Source organism: Musca autumnalis, unplaced genomic scaffold (assembly GCF_047663935.1).
Source record: "Musca autumnalis isolate F117 unplaced genomic scaffold, ASM4766393v1 scaffold_5, whole genome shotgun sequence".
Classification (NCBI taxonomy): Eukaryota; Metazoa; Arthropoda; class Insecta; order Diptera; family Muscidae; genus Musca; species Musca autumnalis.
The window spans coordinates 89,935,264-89,947,912 of NW_027412088.1; the positions used below are offsets into that span (position 1 = coordinate 89,935,264).

Sequence of the window (12,649 nt, forward strand, 5' to 3'; positions counted from 1 at the left end):
TGTTTACAGTGACTTGACAAAATAACTTTGCAAAAAAAATGGAATTTACTTGTGAACATTTTCGTCCGATCACTTTTCTCAACTTTCGACGTGGATAATCACGGCAAGAGTGCATCGATCAAATTAAATCTGGTTTAATGAATTCAATCGGGGCCGACACTCGCTAAAAAGCGCAGGTGGTGAGGGTCGCCCAAAAACGGCCGTTGGACCAGAAAAAAATTACGCTGTGAGTGAACGGATAATACAAGATCGCCATGTTATATACCGTGATAGAGGCATCCTTGGGCATTGCACGAACACCTGGCCGCAAAAATGGATTTTTCTCGTTTGATCCAGCAAAATTGGACAATCCCTCAAAAAGGCTGTTTTGGGTTGGTGCAAAAAATGTGTGAATAAAAACGGCGGTGCTTCAAACGACATCTATAAGATCGACATAGACGATGAATGTTGGATCTATGCGTAGGAGCCGGAAACAAAACAGCAATCGACCGTGTAGGTCCTAGCCCAAATACTACGAAAGCTGTTCTTCGGCAAAACTGACAATGTGCCGACTATACGGCTTAAGCAACGTAGGACGATTAATTCTGAGTTGTGTACTAGAATTTGTTTGACTGAAGTCTCCGGAACAATTCGAACGAACATGAGAAGACGAATTATTGTGCACCATGACAATGCGAGGTCTCAAACATCGATTTAAAACTGCGCCTTTTTGACCGGACAAAACGTGGAATTGATGGGTCGTCAGCCTTACAACCATGCCTTGGCACACAGTGACTTCTTTTTTATTCCCGAACGTCAAGAAAAAAAAAATAACGACGTGGTCAACAATTCTCATCGCCAGAAGGTGAATGCACCAACAATGTTTTGGAGGTGTCTTAATCAAGTCTGATCGTATGTCAAACTCTCCTGACTGCGTTAACAGTACGTGTTGCCAAGGCTGCAAACTTTTCTAGTTCTCCTCGTAGGTCTTCTCGTAAAAGACCAATAGGCTTTCTTATAGAAGATCAATAAATCTTCTAATAAAAAACAGCATATCACCTCTCATAGAAGACCAAAAGGTCTCATCATATAGAAGATCAAAAGTTCTTCTTATTGTAGCACAAAATATATTATTATAGAAGACCAATAGGTATTCTCATGGAAAGACCAGTAGGTCTTATCATAGAAGTCTGATGCATCTTCTCATAGAAGACAAATAGGTCCTCTTATAAAAGATCAATAGGTATTCTAATAGAAGATCAATAAATCTCCTAATAAAAAATCAATACATCTTATCATAGAAGACCAATATGTCTTCTCATAGAAGACCGCAAATCTGCTCAAAGAAGACCAGTAGATCATCATATAGAAGATAGTAAACTATTCTTATGGTACTTGTAGCTCAAAGTATATTCACATAGAAGACCCATAGTTCTTATCATGGAAAGATCAATACATCATGTCATGGAAATATTAATAGGTCTTCTCATAGAAGTCCAATAAAATATTATCATAGAAGATCAATAAAGGCCAATAGGTCTTCTCATATAAGCGCAATGCATCCAGATTTCGATTTGGACCAACATGTGTGAGTTGGTTTCGAGATGTGACAAACCATTGCTCGAATATCATGACCAATAGGTCTTCTCATAAAAGACCAATTGATCTTATTATAGACGACCAAAAGGTCTTCTCATAGAAGATTAAAAAATCTTCCCATAGAAGACCACACATCTCCTCAAAGATGACAAGTATATCATCACATTGAAGATCAGAAGCTCTTCTTATGGTAGCTCAAAATATATTCTTATAGAAGGTCAATAGGTCATAGAAGATCAATAGGTCTTCTCATAGAAAATCAATAGTTTTTTTCCCAAGAAGTTCAATAGGTCTTTTCATAGAAGACCACAAGTCTTTTCATAGAAGAACGAAAGAAATTCTCAAGAAGACAAATAGGTCTTCTCATAATGGACCAATAAGTCTTCCCATAGTAGATCAAAAAATCTTCTCATGAAAGAGCGTTAGATCATTTTTATTTTTAAGTTTTTTGCCATTTTAGGAGCGAAGGCCATTATTTGTGAAATTTTTAATTAATTTAATTAATCGAGCTTTATGACCTAAGGAGATTGCATTGAGAAATTGATATCTAGCGAAGTCCTACACACACATCAACCGCTATGCGACGATCGTGTCGTTAGCTGGTTAGGCTCACATCCTGAGACATATAAATAGCGGCTCCAAATGGCGAAAAGTGTCTAGCAAGAACAACATCTAATGTGACTGAGGATGTTAGCCTAACCAGCTAACGAAATGATCGTCGCATAGCGGTTGATGTGTGTGTATGACTTCGCTAGATATCAATTTTTCAATGTAATCTCCTTAGGTCATAAAGCTCGATTAATTAAATTACTTAAAAATCCCACAAATAATGGCCTTCGCCCCTAATAAGGCAAAAAAAACTTAAAAATAAAAATTCAGCTGAGCCCGGATTCGAACCTGGGTCGTCGTCAACTAAACAGAAAATATTTGTGACGTCTTAGCGTTCTGAACCACAATCCATTTAAAATTTTTCGATGTGAAAGACATGGAAGAAAGCCATTGGCTGTAATATGAATGTAATATTGAAAAAATGATTTCTGGAATAGAAGTGGGACAAATGAGTCGTCTTTGGAAATAAAAAGCTTCAATTTGAAATTCACAAATGCAAATTTGCAATCTTGGATGTATAAATAGGGGCTCCAAATGGGGAAAATTGTCTAGCAACAACAACATCTAATATGCCTGCGGATGTTAGCTTAACCAGCTAACGAAACGATCGTCGCATAGCGGTTGATATCAATTTTTCAATGTAATCTCCTTAGGTCATAAAGATCGATTAATTAAATTAATTAAAAACCTCACAAATAATGGCCTTCGCCCCTAAAAAGCCAAAAAAAACTTAAAAGAAATCAAATGTCGTTCGTTGGTAATGGCATCAGTTGAGAACGGTGGACCAATTTGGGTTTTTTTTTAATGTTCGTCATAATCCAACTCGGGTGCCACCGTGGTGCAATGGTATGCACACCCGCCTTGCACACTAATGGTCGTGGGTTCGATTCCCCGGCCAGGCCAAATCAAAAATATCAATGGTGACAAAAATACCCCTCAGTAATGTTGCCGACATTTCCTGAGTATTTCAGCCATGTAAAACTTATCTACAAGTGGTGTCTTAGAACACGCCGTTCGGACTCGGCAATAAACAGTAGGTCCCTTATCATTGAGGTAATATGAATCGGGGTGCACTCATTGGTATGAGAGAAGTCTCCCTTGTCCCGTATGGGATGTTTGTGGAACAATTATCATAATTATTATCGTAACCCAACTTATACAAAGAAAATTTGTCCACGCCCACTTTTACGCCCACATTTATCATTTTTCAATTTTAATCTTTTCTACAAAATCGACTAAACTGATTTTCCTGAAATTGTCAGCGAATGTGCAGCGATGGCCCCCGGTGAAAATAGGCTACATATTTTGTTGAATTTCGGAAGGGGCGGGGTACTTCCCCTATACCCTATTTCGTTAAAAATGCTATATTTATATAAATTAAAATCAAATGTCGTTCGTTGGTAATGGCATCAGTTGGCTGGACCGATTTGGATATTTTTATACCCTCAGCCTTTAGGCTAAAGAGGGTATTTACACTTTGATAAGACCAAAAATGTGCCTCATCGAAATAATGGTTTTAGACCCCAAGTATGTTTGTAGGATATCCGTTTCAGACAATTTTGAGTAGATCTAGCAATGTCCGTCCGTCTGTCTGGCAGGTTGGTGCGCACGATAACTCTCGATCGGATCAATCGATTCGGTTCAAATGTTGGGTATCGAAATATTTTGTCCAGATTCGATTTAAGTTCGAAGATGGGCCATATAGGTCCACTCCTTCAGGTACCTCCCCCACGATAATTCTTGTAGGGAATAACCGATTTGGTCTATACTTTGTGCATCGTGTAATTTCTACCAAACTTATATGAGGTTCCAATATGGACTCAATCGGTCCACTCCTTTGGGTACCTCCCACACAAAATTTCGGAAAAGTTCAGTTTAGGACCTTGTCTCGAATCGGTTTGAGTTTTGTTTACGCAAGTTGTATTCGCTGTCCTCTATACGACGCTGTAAGTTTCGTTAGAGGCAAGTCCATACTTCCTGAGAAAATAGCCTGAAAGTTACAAAAAACCCTATGACACCGTGTGTAGTGGTTGGAGCGCAAGATAACTCTCGAACGGATCTGCCGATTCGGTCCAAAATTTGGCTTTCGTAATATTTTGTCCAAACTTAGTTCAAGTTCAAAGATGGATTATATCGGTCCACTATTTCCGGTACCTCCCCCACAAAAGTTCGAAAATGTTCGGAAAATTTGTGCGAACGATAACTCTTGAAGGAAGTAACCGAGTTGGTCCATACTTTGCACATTATGAAATTTCTACCAGACTTAGATGAGGTTCCAATATAGACTCAATCGGTAAACTCCTTCGAGTACCTCCCACACAAAATTTCGGAAAAGTTCAGTTTAGGACCTGCTCCCGAATCGCCTTGGTTTTTGTTGTAGCATCTTGTATTCACTGTCCCCTATACGAAGGTACAAGTTTCCTCAAGGGCAAGTCCATACTTCCTGAAAAAATAGCCTGAACGTTGAAAAACAAACCCTATGACACCATGTTTATGGGTGGAAGCGCAAGATAATTATCGAACGGAAATGCTGATTGCGGCCAAAATTTGTCTTTCGTTATATTGTTTCCAAACTTAGTTTAAGTTTGTAGACAAGCCATATCGGTCCACTCCTTCAGGTATTTACCCCACAAAAGTTCAAAACATATTCGAAAAAATTGTGCGCACGATAACTCTTGATGGGAGTGACCGATTTGGTCCATACTTTGCACATTCTCATAATATCTACCAGATATAGATCAGGTTCGAATATGGACTATATTTGTCCACTCCACTACCTCCCACACAAAATTTTTGGATAAGTTCACTTTAAGACCTGCTATTGAATCACTTTGATTTTTGTTGAAGGAGCTTACATTCGCTGCCTCAATTACGATGGTAAAAGTTGTTTCAGGGGCAAGTCCATACTTCTTGAGAAAACAGCCCAAAGGGTGTAAAACCCCCCTATGACCCCCATGGTATATGTCGGTCCATTCTTTTAAGTACCTTTTTCGCAAAAATTTTTAACTTTAATCCTAATCAACATTTTTGTCGGTTCATAAAACCAAAATTTTGAAACCACCTTACTACAGAAGTTTTTTGTGAAAAAAGTGTTTCAATTTGCACAGGCTGAGGGTATATCTCTGTCGGCAAAGGCGACTGATACTTTTTTACTTGTTTTTTTCGAAATGTTCGTCATAAATTTACGCATGTATCGGTTTAAAAATTTACGGATTTATCTACAATGTAGGTACTTCTTTGGGCCTAAAGACCTGACCACGCCTGTTTTGTTTGATATCTCCAATACTATTGAACAGTTTCCATGAAATTTGCAGCAAAAGCTCAATGTTTGCCGTTGTTATGTATATTTTATGAAATTCGGAGGAGATAGGGTACCTTCCCCACGCCTTTCTTTTAAATGCTATATGTATAAGCCAAACTTATGGTTATATAGGTTTCAGCATACATTTTGGGAGGCAATGGGGTTGTGGGTACCCTATTTGGAGCCAAAATACCGGACCACGCCCACTTTTTTAAAAATGTTATATCTTGTAAACTAATGACCACGTCCACCCTTTTCAATACATTGTTTTTCCAAAACTACTGAACCTAATTTCATGCAATTTTCAGAAAATGTCCCGTGGTCGGAAAAGCTATATATTTGTAGGCGAATTTCGGGGGCATCGGCTTGCAAATTAATTTTCGAGACAACGGTGGTTGTGCCCCGATCAAGAAAAACGATATATTTACAAATTTCCTTAAATGATGAGGTTCAACGGTCCATCATCCATGAAAAACTAAAACATATAAGTCTCAATAAGCGGAAGAATTCGACTTAACCATTTTTTTAACTTTTATAATAAGATCGCTTTATAATAAAGACAGCGGACATGGACGATCATAAATCCAAAACAGCATCAATGGGCGAAAAAATCCTACAAAGTCCGAAGAGAAAAAATGTTACAGACAAAATCTGTTGGTAATTTTAAAATCCTCCTCCTCCGGTTTGATAATAGACCGAAGTAGTGAGGTAGAAAAGAGCAATTTTTGAATTGTCAAGAATAAAGTCCATAAAAAGTTGTCATTAAAACTCATTACGACGGTCCAGAAACGCGAATCGGGGTCTGCTAGTAGAATATAAATAAATCTTCTCATAGAAGATCTAAAATCTTCTCAAAGAAGCTCATTAAAAGCTCTTCTTACGGTAGCTCAAAATATATTCTTATAGAAGACTAATAGATCTTCTCATGGAAAGACCGGCCGGGCCGAACTTGTTATACCCTCCACCACAAGTGGTATTTAAGTAAAATTGAACAATTAGTTTCCTTTCGTTTATGAAGAAGACCTAATACCAAATTTCAGCAATTTCGGTAAAACAATGTCGTTAACTTCGGGAGGTACCGTTCTATGGGCGCTATATCAAAACGTCGACCAAATTTTGCGTAAAATGTATAGACTCGAAGAAGACTAAATGCAAAGTTTCCGATATTTCAGTAAGATAATGTGGCTAAACCCTAAAAAATACCGAAAATCAAGAGGTACGTTTCTGTGTGGAATATAAAACGACACGGACCTATGCTGATAATTCTCTCCTGGAAGATTTTATAACTCCATGGAAGGAAGACTAAATAACAAATTTCAGTCACTTCGGTGGGATATTGACGTCACATCTTCCATAATTACGAAAATCGGGAGGTACCGTTGGACATATATCGACGAAATTCAGTCGGAAAGGGTGTAATTCCAACGTAGACTAAATACCGAGTCCCAGCAATTCCGGAGGAATCTTGCGGCTACAACCTTCAAAATACCGGATATCTTATAAAAGATCAGATGTTGTTCTAATGTTAGCTCAGGGGGCAAATAGTTGGTCCTATAAAAGAGTAATTTGAGTAAAGACTAATAAGCATATAGAAACCGATAATGCATTAAAAATGACCAATAGGCATTCGCATCGAATACCAATTAGTGTTCTTGTTCGTTCTCGTCATTTTATGGTTAATTCTATATAGAAGACATGTTATTATTTGAATATTTTACTATAATTGAATTTGTTACTGTAACAGATAAAGCGATATTCTTATAAGAGATCAATAGAAGAACGAAATGATCATCTTCTGTCAGGGTCTTGATTATTTCTGTAAAATCTTTAGTCTTCTTATAGAAGACTTGTAAATCTTCCATTGACCGACCAATATGTATATTTGAAAAAATCCAGCAGGACTTCTCATGGAAAACTAATAGTTCAACTCAATGAAGGAACTATTGTGTCTACTCAAAAAACTCTTCATGTAGTAGACCAACAATTCTTGTGGATAATCAGCGAATATATCATGGGAAACGATTAGGTATTCAGAAATATCATTCTTCACGGCAAGCAAGAACTACTATTATTTATTTTCTGTCATAGTAAGGCTATTTGTAAAAAGTTACCCTAAAAATGTCCCTTAGTTTAATGACACCCATGCCATAATGATGTAGACTTAAAAACCGATTAAATTAATGTCATGTTGACAAACTCAAAAGAATGACACATAATTAATGTTGAGAGGCCATTTTAGTTAGTGAAAATTACATATGTAAATATCAGTTGTCGGAAAACACACTATTTTCTAATATAAGACCAAATATGAGGTCAAAAGCCCTCAGGGACATAATTACAATTACATTTCTATGGAATTTAATTGAATTGCCATTGTGTTTTCTGTTTGCATTTGCATTTGTTTGTAATTTAAAATGGTGAAACATGTTGACTCAAGTCATTATAAATAAATAGAACAGCAATTAAACTAATGACCAGTCGGACCGTGGAGAATTTTCAATTGCTAAATATACGGAACAGAATAGAATAAAATCTTTGCAAACAATGCACACATGGAATGTCAATAATAACAAGGGTGTTGTTAAAAGGCTAAAATATTTTGACTAATGATTAATTTATTTAAGTTTTCTAAGCCCAGAAATACATAAGGCAATTTGCCTTGCGGTAATTGTCGCAATGTTGGAGAAAGATATGAGACAAATGGGAAACCTTCCCCTCTCAACTCCCTTTCTCACCAACAAACTGACAAGGAAAAATGGTCTATTGTATTTCTGAACTAATCAATTTCTGGCCCCCTTACGATATTGCTAGTTAGTCTGTAGTTATGATTAATGCTCTAAGGTATGCTACATAAATATTTTCCTTTTAATAAGTCTCCCTAAAAGTATGCCAATGCCAACAAATAAATCAAAAGTTTTAATCATAAGAAATTACAATACATTTTAAGGCAAAATACTAATTAAATTTTAGTTAAGCTTCTATTATGAATTTCAATGGTAAAAATGATATTGACAATCAAGGGAAATGTGTTAAGGAATATCGTTAAAACCCCCTAAAAATATGCACTATTAAATTAATTAATATTTAGCAATACAGTTAAGGGCAAAATTAAAAAAAAATAATTGGTAAAATATATAAAAAAATATATAAGTATTTCATTGCATTATATTTCAGCAACATTTGTATCGTTTTCACTACCTACATCTTCGGCACGCTATCAAACAAAAAGTAATCAAAATCGAAAAATAATTACTGCAAAACTTGGCAGATAACATCCACTTTATTCATGTAAAGCACCTCGCAAAACAATGGGCATACATACAACATTGAGTATTTCCATGGCATTCTATCCCTATCATCGATTTGGTTGAAAATCGATATTTCAAAACGCTTCAACAATTCATGAAAACATTTTTTGCACTATAAAGTTCGTCTAGGAACTCTCGCAATTCTGGCAAAATTTGTGTGTCAAAAACCTATAAAGTTCTCAGCTTGTATAACTCGAAAAACTTTAAGTGAATTTTGTACTCATGCATATGTCAAAACGTAATAATCAGAAGAGTGACCACTGCCGAATCTTTCGTTAATGGCTCATTACAAATGTCTAAATTATAGTGGTTGAAGTGTGAATAAACGCATTAAAAATATATTTTTTATAGGGCTCTAAACTGTTTAGAAGATATCAAATGACAAAAGTATTTATTAGGGAAAGAATAAAATTGTTTAAAAAATATATGAGTTATTCAATTTTTGTGTTTTAAGTTTTAAGTTTTTTTTTGAGTTCTTAATATGGGAACCCCGGACGTATGATTGTTATTATACTCCTTCCAATTAATAACAATCACACGCACTTGGCTTCCAATGTTAAAAAGATTAATAAGGAAGAAATTATCAGTCATACCCTTAGAAGAAGTTTTTGGGCCAATTTCTCAGAAAGTATGGATTTGCCCACAAAACAAAATGTACCGTCTTAACTACGGCCGCATACGAAACACCTTGCTAAAAATTTCAAAACAATCCCAGGCGAGTCCTTAAACTGCACTCTTTCTAAACTTTGTGTGGGAGGCTCCCGAAAGGGTGGTACGATAAAGTCGATATTCGAACATAATTCGAGGCTGTACGAAATAATACGATGTACAACGTTTGGACCAAATCGGTTTCTCCCTTCGAGGGTAATCTTACGTACTAACCAATTTAGTTGGTTTTTTTTTGGAGATTTTAGGTCATTATCTCAGGAAGTATGTACTTGCCCTCGAAAAATTGCGCCGTCGTTACAGGGTCCGCAAAAAGAAGTTTTTAAAAAAGAGCTGTTAAACTGCACGTACCCGAAGAACGGGGCCAATATACTCTGTATTCTAACCTGAATTTTTGGCAACATGCCATTTTAGTTGGTGCCGTCAAGGATTCTCCGAGCTTTCAGGCCATTATTTCAGAAAGTATGGACTTGCGCAGAAAACACGTCGTAAAGGGGCCGCAAGGACAATCTGCTCAAATAAATTTCAAAACGATCCGAGAAAAGCTCTTAAACTTCACTTTCGCCGAATTTTGTGTCGGAGATACCAGATGGAGTGGTCCGATATAGCCCAAATTCTATGTGCAAATTTTGAACCAAATCGGTTGCTCCTTCGAGAGTTATCGTTCACACCATTTTACAGAAAAATTTTGAACTTCGGGGTGGTACCCGAAGGAGTGGACAGATATGGTCCATCTTCGAACTGAAACTAAGTTTGAGAAAAATATTCGATTCGAGAGATTTCGAAATAAACCGTCTTCCAACAAACCCGAATTTGTACATCTTAACCGCTAAATAATTTTTATACCCTCAGCATTTATGCCAACGAGGTTATATACACTTTCATACGGGCAAAATGTGCCTCATCGAAATAATGGTTTTAGAACCCAAGTATGTTTGGACGAAATGTTTTTCAGACAATTTGGAGTTGATTTAGCCATGACAATCCGTCTGTTTGACTGGATTTGTAGTTGGTCGGAGGTTAAAACATTTGGTCTCCAGCTTCACCCCAGTGAATGAAAGACTCGCTGCAATTCGGTTAAAAGCAAAATTCTTTAACATCAGCTTTATTTGCGCTCATGCTCCCACTGAAGAAAAGGACGAACAGACCAAAGATATATTTTGCGAGCGCTTAGAAGAAACTTATGACCGTTGCCCTGCCCATGACATTAAAATTATACTAGGCGCTTTTAATGCCAAAATTGGAAAGAAGAACATCTTTGGCCCAACAGTCGGGAAATTCAGTCTCCACAGTGAAACATCTGACAATGGTATGAGGCTGATAGACTTTGCAGCTGCAAGAAACATGGTAGTTAGCAGTACCAGATTTAAGCATTTCGATATTCATAAGGCCACCTGGCTGTCGCCAGACAAAAAACACACGATCACGTTGTGAAAGGTGGAAGACATGCATCAATCGTGTTGGATGTACGATCGTTCCGAGGTGCAAACATAGACTCGGACCACTACCTTGTTGCAGCAAAGGTACGTACCAGATTAAACGTAGGAGTGTGAACACATAGAGATGTACAGGAGACACCAAAGAGTGAAGCATTAAACTGAAGGCTTTGGTACAGGCATATCCTCCAGTAGAGACCAACAAGGTAATTTAGTAACTGATACAGATAGTGTGCTCAGGATATGGAAAGAACATTTTTCCAAACTGTTGGTATCCGATAGCAGTGAAGATGGCGAAGATATCACAGATCCAATCCCAGAAGATAGTATTGAATGTATACCGCCCAGCCAGGATGAGGTAAGGGCAGCAATAAACCGGCTGAAGAATAATAAGGCGGCAGGAGCAGACGGCCTACCAGCCGAGCTGTTCAAAACCGGAGGCGACACGCTGATAAGGTGTATGCATCAGCTAGTTAGCACCATCTGGCAGGAAGAACGCGTACCCGACAATTGGAACGTGAGCATCCTATATCCAGTCCACAAGAAGGGTGATAAGACTGTGTGTTCCAATTACAGGGGCATAAGTCTGCTCCCTATTGCATATAAGATAGTATCTGGCATATTGTGTGAGAGACTAAAGCCTATGGTCAATGAAATTATTGGCAAATCCACCATTGACCAGATATTTACCTTTAGACAAATCCTGGAAAAGACCCAAGATATGCAGATCGACACCTTCCATCTTTTCGTCGATTATAAAGCAGCATTCGACAGCCCTATACGTTCAAAGGTGTTCCAAGCCATGTCTGATTTTGGTATTCCTGCAAAGCTCATTCGGCTATGTAAAATGACATTAACTGAGACGAGATCCTCAGTTAAAATAGGAAAGAACCTCTCCGAAGAGTTTATCTATTCAACATCCTGCTGGAAATGTCATACGAGACGCGAAGGTCAAAAGAAATGGAACGATATACACGAACAGCCATATGTTACTGGCTTATGCCGACGACATCGACATCATGGGTCGATCGGTAAAGGAAGTAACTGACACCTTTGCAAAAGTCGAAAGAGAATTTGCTAAAGTTGGTCTGGCAGTAAACGGCGAAAAAACCAAGTTGATGGTATCGACGCGTAATATGTCCACTTACCCCGCACCATCTGTGAATGTTGGTACCTACAATTTTGACGTAGTAAAGGACTTCGTCTACCTCGGCACCGCCATAAACACAACAAATAACATCAGTTGTGAAATACGAAGAAGAATAGTGTTGGCTAACAGATGCTACTTTGGGCTGATACTACCCGTGCTAAGTATGGTTCCGAAGCATGGGTACTTGCTCAAGCAGATAAGGCAGTGCTTGGTGTGTTCGAGAGAAAAATTCTTCGAAAGATCTAAGGGCCAATCTGTGTTGACTGCGAATATCGGCGTCGTATGAACAACGAGCTGTATCAACTATACAATGACATCAATGTAGTTGAACGAACGGTTCTCGCAGATCTGAAAGGCCAAAGCTTCGTTGGAGCGAACAAGTGAAACGAGATATCAGAAAGCTACATATCCCAGATTGGGAAAATACAGCAGCAAACAGAGAGGATTGGAGTTTTTTTCTTAGTTCGGCTTATGGAACAAATGTTCTGTAAAAGGCCAGCTAAGTAAGTAAGTATATTACAGAAGATTTAGAGGTTTCACTGTTGGATAGGGGGAAATTTTATTAGTCTGATCCAGGAAATAACCCCGGAAGGTCTTTGGA

At 37.7% G+C, this 12,649-nt stretch overlaps 1 protein-coding gene across 9 annotated transcripts in view; it reads left to right on the plus strand.

The window, feature by feature from the left end:
• brp (ELKS/RAB6-interacting/CAST family member bruchpilot) overlaps nt 1-12,649 on the plus strand; it is a 414,951-nt gene that overhangs the window by 356,679 nt on the left and 45,623 nt on the right. The window lies entirely within an intron of this gene.